Here is a 22,511-nt window from a genome sequence, read left to right as displayed (position 1 = left end):
GGGGAATTGCACAACTTATTCCTCAGGAAAGAGCAGAAAAGTAGGAGCTCCACTTCTTCATGAGCTATTTCTCCAATGCAGAAGCTGTGTAGACCTTTCTGAGAAGGAGACAGTTGATAACTTTCTTTGTAAATGTCCGAGTTTGGCAGCTAGACGATTAAGGTCAGTGGGTGCTCCTTTCTTCGACAGCCTGGCAGCAATGCACCAACCTAAGCCCCATCAATCTTCTCCATTACATTAACAGCTCAAAACGGGCTTTAGTGTTACTTGGGGAGTGCCAGAGTGGTACCAATTTAACCAATTCACCTAAATCTAACTGTATTTGCTTGAGGGTCTCAATATCAACCCCCAAAATATGTTTCTATATATACTTTTTTATATGTAAGTTGTAAGTTACTTTAGTAACTTCAACATTAAACTCTAGAGAAGCCTTTGTTTTATAGTATTCCAACGTTTATGAAACTCTCAGTAAGTGGGCTGTACGGGTCTACAAGCCTCTCTCCCTTTATTATGCTTACCATTTGAACAAATGTTAAATATATTTTTGTAACTTGTAAATTAATTTTAATTTCTTTATTTTCATGATACTTAAATAAGGTTTTTGATATTTATATTTGATATTCCTTTAATTACTACTACTAGTAATTAAATTTACTTAAAAGTGGTTTTTGATATTTATATTTGATATTTCTTTAATTTTTAAATTGTGCTATTAATATCATTCTATTCCATTGAGTGCCCTTTTTCAAAATATGCTCATTACTTTAGCCTTTACCGTAAATAATAATTTAATGTAATTAACTGCCGTGGAACAAGTCTCACGTATCCTTGGTATAACAGTCATACTTAAAGCGTCCATGTGTATTTACGCGAGTACTTTGCCCACGTGTACTTGCGATTGCGTGCAAACGGCTACACCCTGCAGGAAAAGCTTAGTATGCCCGAGTGATGTGGATCATTAGTTAGTTCATCTATCTGCCATTTCTTAAGCAAATACTGGCGAATTTCGCTTGGCGATTGGCTAAAAAATGGCAGTGCATTGTCATAATAAAGGTTGTCAAAAAAGTCTTGCGGTATTTCCGCAAGCTTGTCTTTGCAAGCGCGTAGTTCTAGTTGTATTCGTCGCATCGGTTCACACTAGAGCTTTTTGGAAAGCTCTTTTCACGTGCTAACACGTGTTTGATTAATTGTTGTTTGCTTTTAGTCGCTCGTGAGTTATAGCGTCGCAAACATGGAGCAAAATAAAGAGAAAATACGGCATATTTTACAGTACTACTACGATAAAGGCAAAAATGCATCTCGTGCTGCCAATAAAATTTGTGCAGTTTATGGACCCGATACAGTTTCCATTTCCACCGCACAACGATGGTTTCAACGTTTTCGTTCTGGTGCAGAGGTGATCGAAGATGCGCCACGGTCTGGAAGGCCTGTCGTCAAAAATTGCGATAAAATCGCTGAATTGATCGAAAGAGACCGGCATAGTAGCAGCCGTAGCATCGGCCAAGAGGTGGGCATGAGTCATCAAACCGTTGTAAACCATTTGAAGAAGCTTGGATTCAAAAAGAAGCTCGATGTATGGGTGCCACACGACTTGACGCAAAAAAACATTTTTGCCCGTATGGATGCATGCGAATCGCTTCCGAATCGCAACAAAATCGACCTGTTTTTGAAGCGGATGGTGACTGGCGATGAAAAGTGGGTCACTTACGACAACGTGAAGCGCAAACGGTCGTGGTCGAAAAGCGGTGAAGCTGCCCAGACGGTGGCCAAGCCTGGATTGACGGCCAGGAAGGTTCTTCTGTGTGTTTGGTGGGATTGGCAGGGAATCATCCACTATGAGCTGCTCCCCTATGGCCAAACGCTCAATTCGGACCTGTACTGCCAACAACTGGACCGCTTGAATGCAGCACTCATGCAGATGAGGCCATCTTTGATCAACAGAGGCCGAATTGTCTTCCATCAGGGCAACGCCAGGCCACACACATCTTTGGTGACGCGCCAGAAGCTCCGGGAGCTCGGATGGGAGGTTCTTTTGCACCCACCGTATAGTCCGGATCTCGCACCAAGTGATTACCACCTATTTCTGTCCATGGCGAACGAGCTTGGTAGTCGGAAGTTGTCCTCAAGAGAGTCCTGTGAAAATTGGCTCTCCGAGTTTTTTGACAATAGGGAAGCGAGCTTCTATAAGAGGGGCATTATGCAGTTGGCATCTCGTTGGGAACTCGTCATCGAACAAAACGGCGCATATTTGACTTAAATCGCATTATTATAACCAATTTTATGAACAATTGAAAATTCAATAAAAATACCGCAAGACTTTTTTGACAACCTATATATATTTTTGGTCAATCGAATTATTTATTAGTTACAAAATCGGTAGTTTGGATTTGATTATTTAAAATGCTTATAAAACAATTTGCCTGACCAGAAGGCCAATTGTAGTTATTAGAATTGCAGTAATTAGTGAAGTTGTGCCAAAGCAGTAGGCTAATGGTATCTTGCTTCTTCCAAATTTATATCTACTGATATACTTATATCCATATGTATTTAGGCAAAGTTGTGCATGAAACATAGTAAATTTGATAATTTTGATAATAAAAAATAAAAAATTTTGTATTATTTGAAAGGAAACACCAAATCATACTGAAAAAAATCAAAAGTATCGAAAATTAAACAAATTCAGAAAATGTATCGGTAAATTTTTCCTTTGAGCATTGTAAAAGCAAAAAAATAAAAAGTATCTAAATTTGAACAACTCAAAAATATTTTCATTGGAAAAAATTAAAAATAAAATGTCGATAAATTGTAAATAAAAGCAAAAACAATGGAACTCTGAACTCTGAACGGAAATTGAAAAAAAAATTCAATAAATTTTTCATTTTAGCATATGAAAAAAATAAAAAATATCCAAATTGAAAAAAATTTCGATAAAATTTTCATTGGCGCATATGAACAAAAAATTATAAATATCTAAAATTGAAAATAAGTTCGTTAAATTTTTCATAGGAGCATAATAAAATCAAAAAAAAACAAATATCGAAATTTGTACAAATTGAAAAAAAAATCGATATACTCTTCATTGTAGCATAGTGCCAAAAAAATCTGAAGTATCGAAATTTTCAAAATATTCAAACTTGAATTAAGCTTTCGATAAAATTTTCATTGGAACATATGAAAGAAATATATATATCCAACTTTGAAAAAATTTAAAAAGGAAGTGTTTGATCAATTTTTCATTGGAGCATAATAAAAGCAAAATAATGTTGAATTTTAAAAAAATTTAAAAAAGAAATTAAAACAAAAATGTCCCATTGAGGCATAAGGAAAAAATAAAAATATCAAAATTTTAAAAATTAAATAAAAAATCGAAAAAAACTTCATTGAAGCTTATGAAATAAAAAATACCTAAATTTGAAAAAATCTAAAAAAAAATTTCGATAAATTTTTCATTCGAGCAAATAAAAAAATCAAATCGAAATTTAAAAAAATTTAGAAAAATGATTCAAAAAATGTTTCATTGTGGAATAAGAAAACAAATCATAAATATCGAAATTCTAAAAATTAAAAAAAGAAATTAGGTACAAATTTCATTGGAGCAAATGAGAAAAGAGTCAAAAAAATCGAAAACTGAAAATTTGTTTCGATACATTTTGCATTGTAACATAATAAAAAAAATCAAAAGTACCGAAATTTTCAAAATTGAGAAACGAAAATATCGATACATTTTTCATTGGTGCTAATAAAACCAAAAAAATTAAACTATGACAGAGAATATTAAATTTAAAAAAGAATATTGAAAAAATTGTTCGATACATTTTTCATTGGAGCATATTGAAATTTGAAAGAAATTAGAAACATTTTCGATAAATTTTCCATTAGGGCATAATAAAAGCACAAAAATCAAAAATGTTGAAATTAAAAAACAAAAAAAATTGAAAAAAAAATTTCGATAAATTTCTCATTGGACCATAATGAAACAAAGATATTCAAACTGTGGAAATTTTAAAATATTAAAAAAAATTTAAGCAGGTTTTTCATCAAAAATTTTATATTGAAAATTTTTTATTGAAAACATTTATTTTTGTTTTAAGGCTACTCCGAGCGGCAGATATTTTTATGAGAAGCTTTTTCATGGCAGAAATACACTCGGAGGTTTGCGATTGCCTGCTGACGGGCGACCGAAAAATGTTTTTCTTCATTTTGGTGTTTCACTGAGATTCGACCCTACGTTCTCTCCGAATTTCGAATGGTAGTCACGCACAAACCCATGCGGCCGCCGATACGATAAGAAATAGACGCGATTTTCGGACCCTTCAAACATGCACACCATTGCACCAAAACTCAATGTGCTAAAATCCTGCATACTTGAAGTTTTTTAGAAATCTGCAAAATGTTTTAAAATTAGATTTAACAATATTGTTTTTGTGGGAGAATAAAATATGCAAGTAATATATTTTGATACATAAAATTATGAAATAAACAAGACAAATATAAATAGTCAGAACTTCTTAATTAGTTACTTTGATATATAAGTATGCGCAAAATTAATCATTTAAATTTGTTTTTGAAAAACGTTTTTACTAAGTAAAAAAAAATATTTTGAATCATGGAGATCTTTATTTTAACCTTTACGCGCTCTTTACTTATCTGTTTTGAAGAAGTTCAACTTAATACGATCCATTTTCCCTACAGGAAATGTATTTATATGTACCAACCATGAATACGCCATATAGTTTTATACATCTGTATATATGTACATATGTATGCACAACAATGATGTAATATGTGCATATGTGTGTGTGCATAGAAATATAGTAAATGCTCCGTTGCCTTTTAATATCCCTAAAGTCCATGAAGGTGGGTAGCAAACAAACAAGCGTTTTTGATGACTTTGCGATAGCGTACACTTGGACGTCCTAGACACTCAGGGTCAAATTGGTATCCAAAGGGAATTTCAACTGTCATGGTGAAACTAAGAATGGCACCAACTAAAATAACGGTAGCTAGGTGGGTACGTACATATGTATGTATGATAAGTAAGCACAAACAAGCAAAGTACAATTGCACTACGAGAGAGAGGTAGACAATCAGACGGAAACACAGACACTGATGTAGACGAGTATTTAGACTGGCAAAGAGATTCGTAGATAACAAAAGAAATGCGCATTAGTTAGTTAACGTAAAACACACACACCTACCATACATATGTAAGCAATAATAATTTATAAGCACATATACCAATGTATTTGGGCATGTGAGGGAAATGCAGAGAATTACTCATACACACACGTACATGTGTATACGAGTATAAGAGTGCTAGTGATTCAACTAGTTGACGGTACATGCTGGCTGCAGAATTGAGAAGCTAATGTTAGGTTAAGTTGTACTGACAGGTCACAATCAAATTGGGAGTGACTACTAAAGTATCTAATTTACAGTTTATTAGCAAATATATGGATTCGAAACTTATACTATATGTGTGCTTATACCACATGGTACCATCTCACATGGTACCAACGACCAAATTCTGATACCTGCGTTCTGCATTCTAGGGTGATCTTCCACTCAACTAACGAATTGAGGGATCATCTTCACTTCTCTGTCATTTTCGCAAGGGTTATCTGCACTGCGGAAACCACGGGATGACATCCACGGACAGACTGGAATCCCTAAGGAAGCCGTAGATAGCAGCACAAGCGGACAGAGCAGGCCGTTCCTGGAGTCAAATTAAAAATTTAGCTCTAAACAAAGGAAATTATCAGCCTTACCATAGGATCCGTCATAGAAAACCTTCGAATACGAACGTCTACTACGAATACGAAAAAATTCGAATCGTGGGTTCCATGTGAATACGAAAAAAGTGCTGCCAAACTCAAATGTCAAATTTTGATATTTCGACAACAGCTCACTTTGATGTAAACAATACAATTTAGCAAATAGTCTTTAAATTTTTTGTCAAGTTAGCTGAATTTTCAAATTAAAATGCATCCTTTGACATGTGCGCTTGTGTAAATGGAGAAGGAAAGTGAGAGAAGCAAACGGAGTCTCAGAATTGAGCAAAAAATATTGAGAGATGCAAGCAACTTTCTCGATATGGGCGAACCAATGTAAGTGCTTGCCTTTTTATTAAAGAAATGTTTACTTAAATACGGTTTAAAACAGGTTCATCAAAAATTACCGGTTAAATAAAGCTGCATTTACTTACGTTTTGAGTTTTATTGAAGACATCGCAAGCTCAATGAGGTCATCGTCCAAAACTCCAGTTGTCTGACTACCCTCTGTTTTACGGTTAGAGACTACGGAGGGAGACTATCAGCATGGAGTTGGCAAAGATTTCGACGTGACAATGGGGCAGTCGACATTTAGCTATGTACTAACTAATGCGTCTTGGTCTCACTACAAACGTGTCCTCAGTGGGTAAATTTCGACATGAGTGCCAATTAAAAACGGTAAAGCAAGATGGAATTCTATAAAAAATATAGGTTTCCTGGCATCATTTTGTGTGTGGATCGGACGCACATAAAAATTATTTCCCCCAATAAAGAAAAATTCTTCTACTACAACCGGAAGGGCTACTACGGTATCAATGCCATGATTGATTGCGCCTCCAACAAAGTCGCATATTGCTGCCGTGTTGTTACAACTTTACACCTGTGGAAGTCACATAAAAGTACATATAGTTCAAAAATTTCTTTTTATTTATGGTTTAGTTAATATAGGACTTACATATTACAGCTCTTTTATTTGTTTCATTTTAAATCTTTTTTTATCACTGGTTTTAATTTTTCTAAACTAACGGAGTTTAACGTCGTCGTAGAAAAATTGTACGAAACTCTAGGATTTGACGTTACGAATGTATTCGGTGAATGCTACTCTACGAATTTCGAATGTACGTTCGGAGCTATTCGAATTGTATGATTACAATTTCTTAGTTTCTACGAAAAACAGTCTGCGATGATTTGCATGATAGGGCTGTATAACTTGTTTATTGATGCCCTATGTTTCATCTAAAGGGTGGTTAAATTTCAAGGCCCGATGTTGAATGGGGTTATTCGATAGAAAAGGTGTACGTCGAGAAGCAAGCAACAATTCAAGAGCTAGAGGATGAGATAATTCGGCACATTAACGGCATAGAACCTCAATTATGCCTCAGCGTTATCGAAAATTTTGACCATCGGATGGAGGTATGCCGCCGAGGCCGCGGCGGCCATTTGGCCAGTATATTGTTCCATACGTAATAGAGCCATACCCATATTATCATAATAAAGAGAAATGAGAATAATTTCCTAAAAAAATTGTATTTTATTCAAAATCAACACCGGCTCTTTAGGAACTATGAGAAAATATAGATATATCAACATTATGTCGCCCTAGAAGGACATTCATATTTTTATGACGATAAAGACACCGGCCACCGTAGCCGAATGAGTTGGTGCGGGACTAACATTTGGAATTCACAGAGAGAACGTAGGTTCGAATCTCGGTGAAATACCAAAATGAAGAAAAAAATTTTTCTAATAGCGGTCGCAAACCTACGAGTATATTTCTGCCATGAAAAAGCTCCTCATAAAAAAAAAATATCTGCCGTTCGGAGTCGGCTTGAAACTGTAGGTCCCCCCATTTGTGGAACAACATCAAGACACGCCACAAATAGGAGGAGGAGCTCGGACAAACACCAAAAAAGGGTTTACGCGCCAGTTATATATATATAAAGATGGCTTCGTATGTCAAGTTATTTATAGGTGTAGTGCGGTAGGCGCCAATTGCAGCTCTTCTGGTCGCATTTAATATGGTTTTTAATTTATTTTATTGTTGATTTTGGAGAGTATCCAAAAAGGTAAAGGAAATATTTAATTTTTAAAACAATTATGGCTTTGACTGCAAAGTTCAGCGAAGCTGTTGTTGTAGTTTTAGTTAGATAGGAATTTTGAAATATTAAGACGTTTATCTAAAGAAACCAAGAGATTTTATATAGTTTCCCCAGTTTTTATTATCGAATTGTTCAAGAAATAATATTTATGCAAAAGCACTTCACTAACCATCAATTGAATATTTTTTTCGTTGCATGGCAAGTCATGGGGAATATGAATTAGTTTATTTATTTATTTAATATATGGAAAATAACAATAAATTAATTATTATTTTACAATAAAAAAGGAGCACTAGCTGCCAGGGCTTACGGCTCATATGAATTAGTTAATGTGATATTGAATTTACTATAATAAAACTAAAGCTATCTCAATAAAGGTTTAAAGCTTCTACTTCTCTGCATGCGTATTTACTATCAAATTACATGCATTCTCACCCAAATATTATTAGGCAAACTGCTACTAAATCATAATTTGCATTGAAATGCGTATCGGATATGTCGATATTTAGCAGGTACAACAACCAAAACACAAGTGCCCTTGAGATTATTAACACACACAGATATGCTCGTATGTATGTAGATGAATATATGTACCCACATTCATACATGCATATATAATTCTATAGATTTTACTTAAGAAACACCCGCAGCTACAATTCCTATCATACAACTAATCCTACAATTCTCAATTTTCACCTAAACTACACAGACAGCCAACCCAGCCAGTCAAACTGCCAGCCGTCGTGTATATGTTGAGCTTCGATTAGTCAATTAAAAAGCCATTGCCCTGGCACAACACGTACAAGACACATTTCTGTTTAACTTAACTGCCACGAGTATTACAACACGAATGTTGCGTACATATTATATTATTTACGTATGTACATATGTATGTGTGAACGTATGTATACAAATTTTGTTTGTCCTTTACCAACAACTTTTGCCGCTATTCTAGGCATATGAACTCATAGTCTAAGTGGCTTGTGTTAAAACTTTATCACAACAATATTTCCATGTTTGCATATAAGTTAGTATTGGTAGCACTGCCAATCCTGCCCCAATGCCGCTGCATACATATACATGCATATATTTCAATGTCATTGCGCTTTGTCTCTCGGGTGGCGTGCTTTTGTGTAAATTTTTGTATTTTCATATGCCAGTTTCTACTAACTACTGCCATCGATGCGCCTTGTTGCTTTGGGCCCTTTCAGCCATTTGCGTTCTCCCTTTTAAGCATATTAAACGCTTACCAACACTTACTTTTGTTTGGAAAGTTATTTATCTCTGCCTCTCGCTTTGAAGTGTAATATCATTGTCCTTTGGGGTCGTTGGTATTTGGCATTACATTTAGCTGCCACGTTACTTACTATATGTTTGAAAAGCATACATTTGTATGTTCTCTAAAATCCTCCGCTTTAATATTCGCATGCATGTTCATCTGGTATACGAGTATCTTGAGCACAGATAGCAGTCCATCAGATATGTCAACTAACCCCCATAAAAATTTAACTCGAACTTTAGTCCCTAGAGTAGTTTACAAGGAGAAGCGTGTGGATTTAACGGCGCGCAGCTTCTAGGCATTCGTTCCTTTTTAAAGCTTCAAGCTACGCCACTGTTGAAGAAATACTACTGGGCTGAGGAATAAGTTCATAGCGTTTTTTATATTTTCTTTTATTTTACAATGATTCGTTTCCTGTTTGGCAAAGGGTAAGTATTCATTCGATACAACTCTTTCTGCTCTTCAAAACTATGTTAATTGTATTTTTGAGTGATTTAATTTTGTATTAGTTTTGAGGCTTAGAAATGGAATACCCAGTAGGCAAACATCAATCTTTTCGATACCTGCTTTTCTTTGCTTTTCATCGAGGTCAAAAAGCTGCCGAAGCAGCCCAGGACATTTGCGACGTATATGGTGTCATAGGCGAGCCTACAGCACGAAATGGTGTGCAAAGTTCAAAAATCACAACTTTGTTGTCGATAATACGACATGTAGCGGAAGGCCTTCTGAATTCGAAGAAGAACGTCTCAAATCACTTTTGAAGGAGAATGGTCGCCAAACGAATCGTGAATTGACGGAAAAAATTAACTGCGGTCATAAAACGATTCTCTATACTCTTCATTCCATGGGGTTTATCGAACAAATGGGAGCCCAGCTGACTCACAAGCTTAACAAAAAAAACTAAGAAAGTCACCTTCAAATTACTTCTCAGCATCTCGTCCGCCATCGAGCATCACGCGGTCATAAACAGCGCTTTTTGTGCCGAATCGTCGAGAGAAATGATGGCTATACCTACATCAATATGAAGCAAAGAAAGAAGTGGGTAGTTCCAGGAGATACGCCAAAGCCGAAAGTCAAGGCGGATCTTCATCCGAGAAGATCATGATATGTATTTGGCGGGACTGGGAGGGCATGGTGCACTGGAAAATACTCGAAAAGAAAGTCAGGGGCAACAAGCAGCTTTCATTGCCCAGCCACACCGCGTGAATGAGGCTATTCGACGGAAAAGACCTGATCGACATGGTCAAACCATACTCCTCCACGACAACGCCAGGCCCCATGCTTCACAAGTCATCAAAGCCGCACTTTCAGATCTCGAATGGGCATTCCCTTGCATACAAAAATAACACTAGCACTATCTTCTTGAAAAATTAAGAAAAGGTGGATAAATCTCATTTTACTCTCAATCTCAGAAGGTACCTACGAGTAAGATTGTGGTCCGGCAGACAACATTTGAGACGGCGGAACACTTTCTATGTGTCTACTCCGCTTTGTTGATATTAAGGGTTTTGCAAAAAAGATATATGGATATATTAAAATTTAGCAACCAACAATCTAGATATCCAAATTTTAAAGATAGAAAAGAATACACCAAATTTCGCTCTGTGTAAGCATTATATTAGCAGCTCAAAAATAATATTGCAATATTGCAAGCATCCCGCATTTCCATCTGGCGATACTTTTCAATCTTTATATAGTTTAATCGGCACTTTTATGAATTACTTGTGAACAAATCGTTCCCATGGACTTCAATACAAAAAAAAACAAAGTAGGGAATATGTTCTTGTACATATTTTATTGACATTTATAGGAATATATGCTCGCATGGAATTCACGATATGGCCGAATATATCGATAACATTAAAATAAATTTGACCTTTTTTTTAATTAAAAATATCTCAAAGTCTATTCGCCAATTAATAAATATAAGTATTATGTTCATTTTCTTATTTTAGTTCTACAAACGCCTTAAAAAACTCCCTTTTATGTTCATAGGTGTTGGCAACACTAGTGCAAAGATATTCGCTTCAGCTAAAGACGAATTCACACAAGGTGACTTCGCTACAGCAGCCGATTTGTTTTATTTTCTTACGATTTGCGAATTTTAATGTTGGAGTGCGCTTCTTTGTTTATACCTTATTGGCTTGTTTAGATGGGTCGGATTTCATTTAATGCCGCATAGAAAATTTTAAACAGAGGGAAATGATTAATTTAACAAAGCTTGGTGGAGATGTTAAGAAGTGGTTCTTATACAACCTTTATAACTCCCAATAGTATGGAAATAATAGTATTGCAATTGTTTTCCTTGAAAGTGCCTTCGGCAACTTCACTTTAGTGTGCCACATTATAAAATATTTTCTTTTATACTACACTTCAATTCATAAAATACACAATCGCACGGGCATTTTTACTTGTTTCTATACTTGTATTCAAAATATTTCAATGAAAATTATATGCAAATTAATTTATCAATACCATCACATGCCAATTTTAAACGAAAATAACGATTCATTGGATTTGAGAACAATATTGTATTACCGGATGGCTGCAAATGGAAATAAAAACCCAAAAAATATGAAGAATTTCAGTTCGTAATTTTATTTTTATACAATTGTAACAATATATAACTTAACCACTATAAGCCTACGGAGCGTGTGGTTTTAAGTTTTAGGTTTTAGTTTTTTTCAAGCGTACGGCACTGTGCTAATTATTCTCCGTTTAGATTCTCACGGAAACTTCGATAATCCTAGTATCATATAAAAAAAAATGCATGTAGATGTGGTTATTGATGTAGCGAAGTCACCTTCTATGAATTCGCCGTTAAATCTACTGTTTTGACATTTGCTCGTTGCTCTTTTGCTCAGTCGTCTTTAGCCGTCATTGCTCGTTTGTTGTGTTTTTGTGCGTGAATTACCACTGCCTTTTCAACGTTTCATGCTAGCCGCACTTAAGTTATATTTTGATGTTCAATATTCGCTTTATTAACGAATGAATTTATTAGAAAAATAGCAGTAATTTTGTACTTGCATAGTTAAAAAATTATTGTGAAGAATTTTTGTTCCTCTATTGTTTTGTGGCTGCTATATATAAGCATCTGGTGTTGTGCCCGCCTCTACTGGGCAACGCTTTGCTGTTGTATGGCAAAGTGCCAGCGCCGCCGCATTAAACGTAGAAGGAGTGCTAAAAAAGTGGAAATGTGGCTTGTGATCTCAATCGTGATAGGAGGAGAAGTACTAAGCAAGCGCAACAAGTGATTCGTCGTGTAGAAGTGCAAAAAAAAGGAAAATTTGAACTATTGAACCAATAAATTGACAAAGTGTTTTTGTGCCTTCATACTAATTACAAAATTCAAGCGCAAATTCAGCAAACATCTATACATATCTATACGAACGACATATCACGCGAATACATGTTGGGGCAAAACAAAAAATTTAAATAAATATCAGCACTAGTTAATTGAATAAAATAATAATTGTGTTCGCATTTATTATTATTATTGCTTTTATTAACATATTTGACTGCGGTTGTCAGTCAGGCAGTCAGTGTGATCATTGGTGTTTGTTGTGCGTGATGTTGGCATGATTGTCATATGCAAACAATTGAAATTCGCGCATTTAAAAGGCTGCACTAACAACAACTATCGTAACAATATAAAGTGAACTAGTAACGAGTACATCGAAATCTAGTGGAGGCAGCACAGTCGAACAGAAAAAATCTGTGGAGCTGAGTCGTAGCTGTAGTCGCAACACCCGCACCTCCGCACTCGCAATTTGTGCGTTAGTTGTCAACACACGACGCACACGGTGTACGCCTTGGACATTGAGGTAATCGCACTCGCCACTAACTGATAGAAAGACACAGACGGAGACGCAGACAGCCTGAAGGTGAACACAATTCACATTTAGCAATATTTTTCATTCTTTCACTACGACGACAGCAACAATTGACAAAACCGCAATTTGTTTAATATGTATTTATGTGTTTCAGTATTGTGCACAGTATTCCACATACATATATTGGAATGTTTTGTTTTATTTTCTATTCTGCCGTGTATTCGCTAATTGAAAATAATTTGCTCAACTACACCTTCTGTATATAGGTTCTGTTATTGCTGTTACTGCTGCTAATTTATCTATTATATGTATACATGTATGTGTGTGTACTTAATGTATAGTTGCTTATATTGCTTATAGATGTTTGACGCGCTATGGGTTATCACAACATAAACGGCCCATATATCCATCAGTTGTTTACAGCCCCAATTTAAGCAGTACTCTTATTTATACGTAGTATATTCGGTACATACGATATACGTATATATATATGCACATATGTGTAAAACAAATGACAAAATACGTGCACATGCATACATACATAAGCTAGAACTCGGCTGGTTCTAAATATTGCAATTCATTGTTCAATCTAACTTTACTCAGAAGTGTTGAAATCATCGGTGTTGGCTGTTCGTTTAGATAAACCAACAGCGGCACTACCTTTTTAATCGCCCTAGCACCTGGATTTATAATCACGAATATCTTGCGGCAAAAGTAATTTCTAATTCTTAGTACTACCACAAAAACGTCCCACAAGGCCCCACAAGTATATTCATACACACTCACAATGACATACATATGTATGTATTATATTACATATAGCAGAGCACAATTAAAAATGTAATAAAAATAATAGCGATAATTGATAAACACAGCTGTAGTCCCAACTACAAAAATACTGACATTGACGGCCTAAACCAATTATATTTACATCCATCAACAAAATTGGGTCGAATAAAAGTATGAAAATATTACAAGTGTCTAGTGCTTACGTGTAAGTATGTTTGTGTAATCAAATAATTAATAAAGCAGTGTACTTGCAGGTAATTATTTAACATTCAAGCTACACAAGCAGTGATACCTGAACTATTTTTAAGACCATAAACAATCTAACATTTTTGTGGAATTCTGCTGAAGTGACAGTCATTGCATGGATATAAATCTGGTTGTTCTGCGAACGTAGATCCCACAGTTGTGCGATATGATCTTTAGGCCTAAACGTAGGGACCTACTATGGAGTTGTGGCCAATGACTAGCTAGGCGTAAGGAAAATGTTGCGCATAACAGCAAGCGGAGTTATACAAATTTTATAAAAGTGAAGAAAATAGTATCAAAAGTAAAAGAAAGGAGTGTCAACTACCCAAATAGCTTGCGCTCCCATGACAGTCGGTTATACGTTCCCGGAACGATTCAAATTTATATCCGGCCAACGAAATTACGAAATTCTCCAGACATTTATTTGGAATGTTGATCCTGTTACAACAACAATAACCATAACAATTTCTAAAGCCTTAACTTTCAAATTCTGCCTTCGCAACACTAAGTGGATTGAAATGTATTAAAGTTTGTTAACCAAATGGAAAAATTTGAATATTAATTTGGATTAGGTGAAACACTTAGGTTATCGTTATAGCGCGAAAGAGAGAAAACTAACCAAAGGCACGAAAACTAAAAAAAAATACTTTCCAGCCAATAATAAAGGGTGGTTAAGTTTCAAGTGCCGGTGTTGATTTTGAATAAAATACGTTTTTTAGGAAATTATTGCCATTTCTCTTTATTATGATAATATTGGTATGGCGCAATTACGTATGGAACAAAATATCGGCCAAATAGCCGCCGCGGCCTCGGAGGCACACCTCCATCCGATGGTCCAAACTTTCGATGACGCTGAGGCATAATTGAGGTTCTATGCCGTTAATGTGTCGAATTATCTCCTCCTTTAGCTCATGAATTGTTGCTGGCTTATCGACGTATACCTTTTCTTTCAAATAACCCCAAAAAAAGAAGTCCAATGGTGTCGCTGACGTTCAGGTGTGGTTCACATTCAACATCGGCCCTTGAAATTTAACCACCCTTTAGTTAATATCTTCAGTTAAAATTTGTTATGTCTCGAACAAACAAAAAATTTGAATTGTGCATTTGAAAGGCGATTTTAATATCTTGATGAACCGAATACTCTTTAAGTAAGCTTCTCAATGAACGAGAATAGTGAAAACAATAGGTTTTTGAGCTGTTTAAGGCCCGATTCGTAGAACCGGCCGTTATTAAATTAACTGTCATAAAGTAACGTTTTCTAAGTTACCCAAGCCACTTATTGCATCGTACTTTTTATGTGATACCACTCTTCAATTGGTTGATGGGATTAAGGAGTGGTTTTTTATTCAAAGTTCAATTTTACTTTGTTTATAAATTATATTATTTCCAAGTCACTTGCTATGCTGGCATTTGTTTGGCGTCATTCTTCGTAATTCTCTGAGTCATATTCGCTCCATATTCCATATTCTTCATTTGTTCAGTCTAAATTGGGACACGCTGCTGTTAACTACGCCATTCATATACATATGTAAATCGATTGGGCTTATTATTATTAAATAACAGACGATCTCTTCTGGATTTTTCATTTCTTCTCGACATTCTTTCGAGTAAAACCGACTGTTCGTCCCTTCTTGATTGAATGTGTCGTGAGAAACCTTCGCAATTTAGATACTTTTCGCATAGGCTTGTATAAAGCCAATGCTTCAATTAATAAATCTAGACTTATCGGATACGAAATTAATACTCTAGCATTAATTGAAGTCCTATTTTTTGCAGTACCCTTAAGCCCTTAAAGGCATTATAGCTACTACAGTCAAACGCAAGAATGCTCTGCGATTTTCACTATGGATAAAAATATCGAACAAAGAATTTGTCTTATATTTTGTATTCTGAACAGAATTTCGTGTGGCGAATCGTTGAAAATATTGCAGAAAACCTATGGCGAGTGTGCTTTATCAAAAACACGGGTCTACTAGTGGTATAAGGCTATTGCAGAGGGCCGAGAAGTCGTGAAAGATTTTCCCCGATCTGGTCGCCAATCAACGGATGAAAACGTCGACAAAGTCAGGGAAAGGGTGCTGGAAAACCTTCGTTTAAGTTTGAGGGAGGTTGCTCGAGTCCTTAGCGTGTGTTACGAATCGCGAGTTGAATTTCTTTCAAAAAACTCATCAGAAGAAGGTGGCTGAAGACATGCTTGAGCAAATAAATTCGGACCCAACGTTTACCCAGCGCGTCATAACAGGTGATGAGACGTGGGTATACGCGTCTGACATGCAAACCAGTCAAAAGGCGGCTGAATGGTTGTATCCACATGAGCCGAAACTAAAAAAACCAGGTCCAAGTCGGTGAAAAGTGAAAGTTATGCTACTCGCCACTCCGCGGACGCCGCTTTGAGTCGATAGGGGCAATTAAGGAGAATTCGCTGAAATAACTAAAGAAGATCTCTTAAAATACGTTTAAAATGTGCTTGGATGACTGGACTAATCGTTGGCATATGCGCATTGCTTCCAATGGAGCCTATTTTAAAGGCGACAAAATAAATGTTCATGATTAAACAATTATTTGGCGTTTTATTGTAATTTTCATACCATTTAACTGTACGTCTTCTAGTACTAGTAATATGCAGTGAAAAACCTCCAGACCTGTCAATATACTGCTATCAGGACAGCCACGGGATGTATCCCCTATAACCCCTTCACAATAAGGCTGCCATGTTCCCGGTCAAGAAGCACAGCAAGCACATTTTGCTGAGGTGGTACCACAGGAATCGCCCCCGTACACGCGTGTTAGAGCCTGAGTCACCTCCCAGACGAGTCAGTAGATATATCTTCGACTAAACCGAAGAGATCTAGGGTCAAACTCGACTGCAAATACTTTCAAAAATTTCCGACCCAGACGAAAAGTTCCAGCTCGTCTGGATATGTTCTGGAAATCGTATCTATCGGCTAAAAAAATCGGCTAAACTACTACTTATCCATAGAATCGACCTCCACATAGTCAAAATGTATGTCCAACATGCTTCAGCGGCTTCTTTGGCTGAGTTATGTCCTCCGAATGGATACCGACTCTGAAAGTATTCGCTGGTGGTATCAGAGGAAGAGGAAAGCCTCCGCTGTGTTGCAAAGATCAGGTGGAGAAGGACTTGTCAGACTATACAATCACTTTTCACCTTGGGTTTTTTGCACATTCTCTTTTAAGAAAGTCTTACAAAATCTTCGTGCATTTACACGATCACTTTTTTATTATTAAGGCTTTCCTTGCTTGTTTTCGACGTTTAAGTGGGCAATTTTCTTGGTCATTCGCTTCGTTGAGCAGGAGCTCAAAGTGCACGTGAATAAAAATACGAAAATGTGAATACTTTCGACCCCTCGATGATGTAAAATTTGAATCTGAGGGTTTCCCCGATTTCGCTGACTGTGCGTGCTTGCCTACCCCGTTGATTTCTTTACATACACTTTCTGGCACCAAGCACGACACGCATGATTTTTCACCTGGGGAAGAAATTGGAAATCGTGTAAATTGACTCTAACAGTGGTTGGCCACTTGATCTAGGTTATCAAGTTGCTTTAGAACTACTCGAAATTATTTGTTTTTGAAAACCGATAATAGGCAAAAATCCTACTTGGGAATATACCCCTAAAACCCAATGTGTTGAGAGTAACCGCATTTCAGCTCTTATTACGTCAAAACAGTAACACGAACAAAATATACATACAATTATACTGCTCTTCAACAAACAGTTCTTGAGTGTTTAATGCTCAAAATCCCATAATTCCCCCTTGTAAGCGAAACCATTTAAATAAAAATGTGCTTCGTTCTTTTTTTTTATACAATAAATATTAATCAATTTTATGAAAGATTTCGATTATATTCCAACAAGTACATGTGGAAAATGTATTTCTTTGGAATAAATAGCAAATATTTTTCAGTACCTTCGTCAAAAAACTAGGCTTGGTCACCTCTATATGAATACTCATCTATTGAAAATCTATATTCTTGTTGAAACCGCTGCATAGCTCTAAAAGGTACCAAAAAACAAAAAAAAAACATTATTCATTGCCTATTTTCAGTCTGCCAACTAGAAACTTTATAGCGCCACGTAATGCAATAAAATGACTGCAAAGTAATGTAATCATTTGTACCCACTACTAACAAGCCTAATCTTGCAGTGCAAACGAATCCACTTAGAGTGAACACCTTGCCTCTTTCCAATTTCTGCACGTTTGCATTACTTGGCCGCACGCCAACTAAGGGAGTCGACCATGTGATTGTCATAAACTTATAAATTAATTTAAAAAAATTACTACGAGTTCAAGCACTTTCCCGTTGGAAACACGGGCGACACAAGGCCGTACGGCCGACCAATCAACCGACGGACGGCCGGACAGGCGGACGGAATGATTGCTTGTCAATAATAGTAAGAAGTGCTTATCGTTTCTCTTGTTTTTCGTTGATGTTTGCCAATTAGCACACAAACGGGACGTCATGCTATGTCAGTTTGATAGACGTTTTAGCGATAGGAACACCTCATTTGTCTTGACTGAGACCATTGTGAGATTTGATAATGGAAAATATGTACAATCCGCTTCGCTTAGCTTATCAAAAAGAGGCATATCTGTTCTTTTTTTGGCTTTTATTACAAATAAGCCATTTTAAGTGATTATAAAATTTTAGGATTTATAAGCAATTTACTAATTTCTTTGCTTGCACGTAAATTCTAAAATTTTATAATCACTTAAAATGGCTTATTTGTAATAAAAGCCAAAAAAAAAGGACAGATATGCCTCTTTTTGATAAGCTAACCGAAGCGGATTGTACATATTTTCCATTATTAAATCTCACAATGGTCTCAGTCAACTCAGTCTCTGATCAACACAAATATAAAATTAGATTTATGAAATGTTTGAAATATATTATATTTAATTTTTTTATGAATTTGATTGTACTTCCTTCACGTTACGTTACCAGACCGAACCGGATTTATGCATATACATATGTATGTATGTATGTATGATATTGTTGTTGTTGTTGTAGCAGTATGCATGTATGCATGATGTGGTTGTTGTAGCATTAAATTTCCTATGTTTAAATATTTTTGGTGAATCTGTATGTTGTTACAACAACGACAACGTGCTTATGATCCTATTCGTCTAATTTTCATCTCTGGAATCTTGAACTAAATTAATTGAAAGCGAATATGGCACTTTTCCATAGAGTAGCCATAGCTAATAAACATCAATATTCGGTTACAAGTCATACGGGGCTCTACACAGAGCTCCATATGACTTACAACTATTCTAAATTCATTGTTTAGATGACTCTACTCTAACACACGCCGTCGGCTAAGCGTAAAAGTGTACGTATGCATGCGTGAAAGTAGTCTGTGCTTCTACGTCATAGGTAGACAGGGCGAGCATAATAAATACATATGTATATGTTTCTTTTTTTTTCTGTACGTAATGAGAAGATTACTCATTCCAAAGTGGGACTTGTTGGCGAGAACGATTGGCGGTCAGAATGATTAAATGACTGATTTAATATTTGTTATTGCCATTAAAGAAGCAGCACCAGCACCCAACACGCATGTGAAGGTCGTGCTGGCTCCTTATCTTTCATCTATAAAGAAAGCAAACGGCTGTGAGGGTCGTCGGTTTGGAAAGGCACACGAATTAGACAGCTCCTTCCAATTGGCAACGCTCATTGCCCTTAGATCATTCACGATAGAATCCAGGCATCTTTTCCGCGGTCTGCCTCTGCTTCTTTTTCCCGCCGGTGTTCTGTGATATGCTATACTAGTAGCTTTATAAGTTAATGCTTGTGTTATCCTTGATGGCTTAAGGCCCACACCTCGGAACTATATCTCAGGATTGGCCTCATCATCAACATCTTAAATATTGCCTCCATTTCAATAGCGTATTAAAACGTCATGTGCGAAATTGGTCAAATAAATGCATGACGTTCTGATACGTGAAATGTACCCAGATAGCAGTGTTAGTTTTTCCAATTGCTACGTCCCAGCAGCAGTCAAAGTTACCATTGACATTCAACTGTCAAAATACACAGTAATTTGATATTTGCCATGGAATTTCAGTTTGCCATTTCATCATGCAACGTTTCACGCTTGCCGAACGAAGTCTGTGACGATTTAAAGCAGCTTTGCATTTTCAAAGGCATGCGCTAATTGTAGCCATGACATTGCGGATTTTAAAACTGAATATGTATAACTTTTAACTGAACTGTCTTTTTTTTTAAATACAGCTCATAGGTGCACAAAAATCGTGTTATCTTTTAGTAAATTTTTCTCTTATTTATGACGGCTTATCTCTTGTTGCGATCTTACAGGTAAAGCTCGCAGCATGCATGCACATTCATACATTTGGATATACTCACATACATACATATACAGTACATAGTCATTCTAATACTAACTTCAAACTTATTCACCCTTAAAATAAGCAAAACAATTCATTTGATTCCTACTTCATTGCCTTAACTGGTGCGCAGCGCAACCTGTTGTTCATTTGCTACACAGAAATGTATAGTTTAGTTAATTATCATATTTGATTTGTACTAGTTTTAGGCAGTTTTCCTCGTTTGTGACTGAATAAAGCAGATTGGATATTTGGTACACGTTTTTGCCACAAGCCAAAACAATAATTGTTAATGATAAAAAGTAACAATTAACATTTTGTAATGCCTACAGATACATATGTAGATGGTGAATGTACTGTGTAAAATATTTGAAAGCCGTCGCAGTAGTCAGTTCATTTTCGCTTAAGTGCTTATTTACGTTCTTATTTGCTCTGTTCTTGATAAAGAATTTGTTAAGAACAAAGCAAAGTATAACCGATTTTAAAAGCACTCTAAACAAGTGATAGCCAAATTTTTTAACTCGCTATACGCACATTTCTTGTGGTCTGTCTTATAAAGGGTGGTTCCAATACACGTGTAATGACTACTTATTTGCACTAATGTGCACGCACAAGTTTTATTGGTTTATGGCTTGTGAGGCGCGCTAGACAAAAATCATCCAAGACCATGTAATCTGGTAACCACGACTCTTGTAATGCGCACCGTTGAATGAACTGCGTTGCCAGAATGCCCCGTATTTATACCCGGCCAAGGACTGCCGCTTCAGCAGCATTTGCTAAATATTTATGAGGAATGCTTGTGCAGCTACAACAGTAACAGTAGCACAAAAATCAATAAAAGATGCCACCATTTATTTTAAAATCCACATCAAATTACCTATGCATTGGCTGCACAAAAATCAAATGTGCATGTTTGCCGACCTCCAGGTTTTGTAATTTTTTTTGTTTTGCTAAACTTCCGGTGTCCAAACTAACAAGCCATAAGTTAGGTTAGGTTAATTTAACTGATCAACACTGTTACGCTAATCCGATTTGTCCTTCGATGATGAGGGGAGTGACAAATAAGTTGATGACTGGTGGTCTACCCTTAGCTTTATTATGATTTTTTTTTGTGCCTTGTGAAATGGTGTAAAACAACAAGGCCACAATCTGAAAGGTCGTATTAAAAGATGAGTTAATATTTGCGCTATTAATTCCAAGCAAGATTTTCGCAGTCCCACAAAAGTTGAGTCGAATGGTCCTAACAATTTTTTTATCTTTGGCCAAAAAAATTAGACCCTTTTTTGTTTACCATTTTTTCGCATACTACATTTTTTGTTTAATTTTGGTCTTTTTTTAATTAAAGATTTTTTCTTTAAGCTTTTTTAGTTTTGGATTTTTAACTTTTTTATTTTTTTTTTTTAATTTTAATATTTTCTTTTTGTAATTTTAAACTTTTTTTTTAATTTTTTGTTTAATTTTAAATTTTTTCTTCTAATTTAAAGTTTTTTTAATTTAATTCTGTTTTTAACTTACACTTTTTTTAATTAAATTTTTTTTTTTTCATTTAAACCTTTTTTCTAATTTTTTTTTTAATTTAATTTTTTTTCTTTTATTTTTTAACTTCTTTAAATTTAATTTGGCTAGAATTTAGTATAATGCCGATCGCTTTGGAAAAAACGGTAAAAAGGGGGTGATAGAGGGGTGTATCCCCATCTTAAAACTGAAAACAGAACCTGCCGGAGGCTTATAGTTTTTAAGTAATTTAATGTTAAAGTTCTCTAATTTGGCGAAAAGTTGGTGTTGCCATACACCTGAAATGAAAACGAAGTTCGCACGCAGGGATGTTCAGTGGAAGGTTCATTGTAAAACTGCAGTATTTTTTTGCTGTAATTTAAAGTTGAGAAATGAATTTGAAAATAAAAACATACAACTCATTTAAACTTAAAAACAATGATATTAAGCGTATCACAAAAAATAATAAAGTAATTAAAATTAAATTAAATTAATTAACACAGTATTTTTGCGTGGAACTCTTTATCGCGTAGGCGGCCTGCGGCCGCGCTTCATAAAAATAACCCTCATCAGTCCTACTCCGGCTACGCAATCCACAGTATTTTTGCGTAGAACTCCTTTTCGCGTGG

At 35.7% G+C, this 22,511-nt stretch overlaps 1 protein-coding gene across 2 annotated transcripts in view; it reads left to right on the top strand.

The window, feature by feature from the left end:
* Nucleotides 1-12,030: 12,030 nt before the first annotated feature.
* LOC129243910 (myeloid differentiation primary response protein MyD88-like) overlaps nucleotides 12,031-22,511 on the top strand; it is a 79,363-nt gene continuing 68,882 nt past the window's right edge. The window contains exon 1 of one of the 2 annotated variants that reach the window (XM_054881352.1): nucleotides 12,031-12,973. The gene's annotated coding sequence lies outside the window, so the exon portion shown is untranslated. Of the gene's footprint in view, nucleotides 13,034-22,511 lie in introns of both variants that reach the window. The other variant, XM_054881351.1, reaches the window with a different exon arrangement.

The sequence above is a fragment of the Anastrepha obliqua genome, chromosome 4 (genome assembly GCF_027943255.1).
Source record: "Anastrepha obliqua isolate idAnaObli1 chromosome 4, idAnaObli1_1.0, whole genome shotgun sequence".
Lineage (NCBI taxonomy): Eukaryota > Metazoa > Arthropoda > Insecta > Diptera > Tephritidae > Anastrepha > Anastrepha obliqua.
This window is presented reverse-complemented; position numbering and strand designations above follow the sequence as displayed.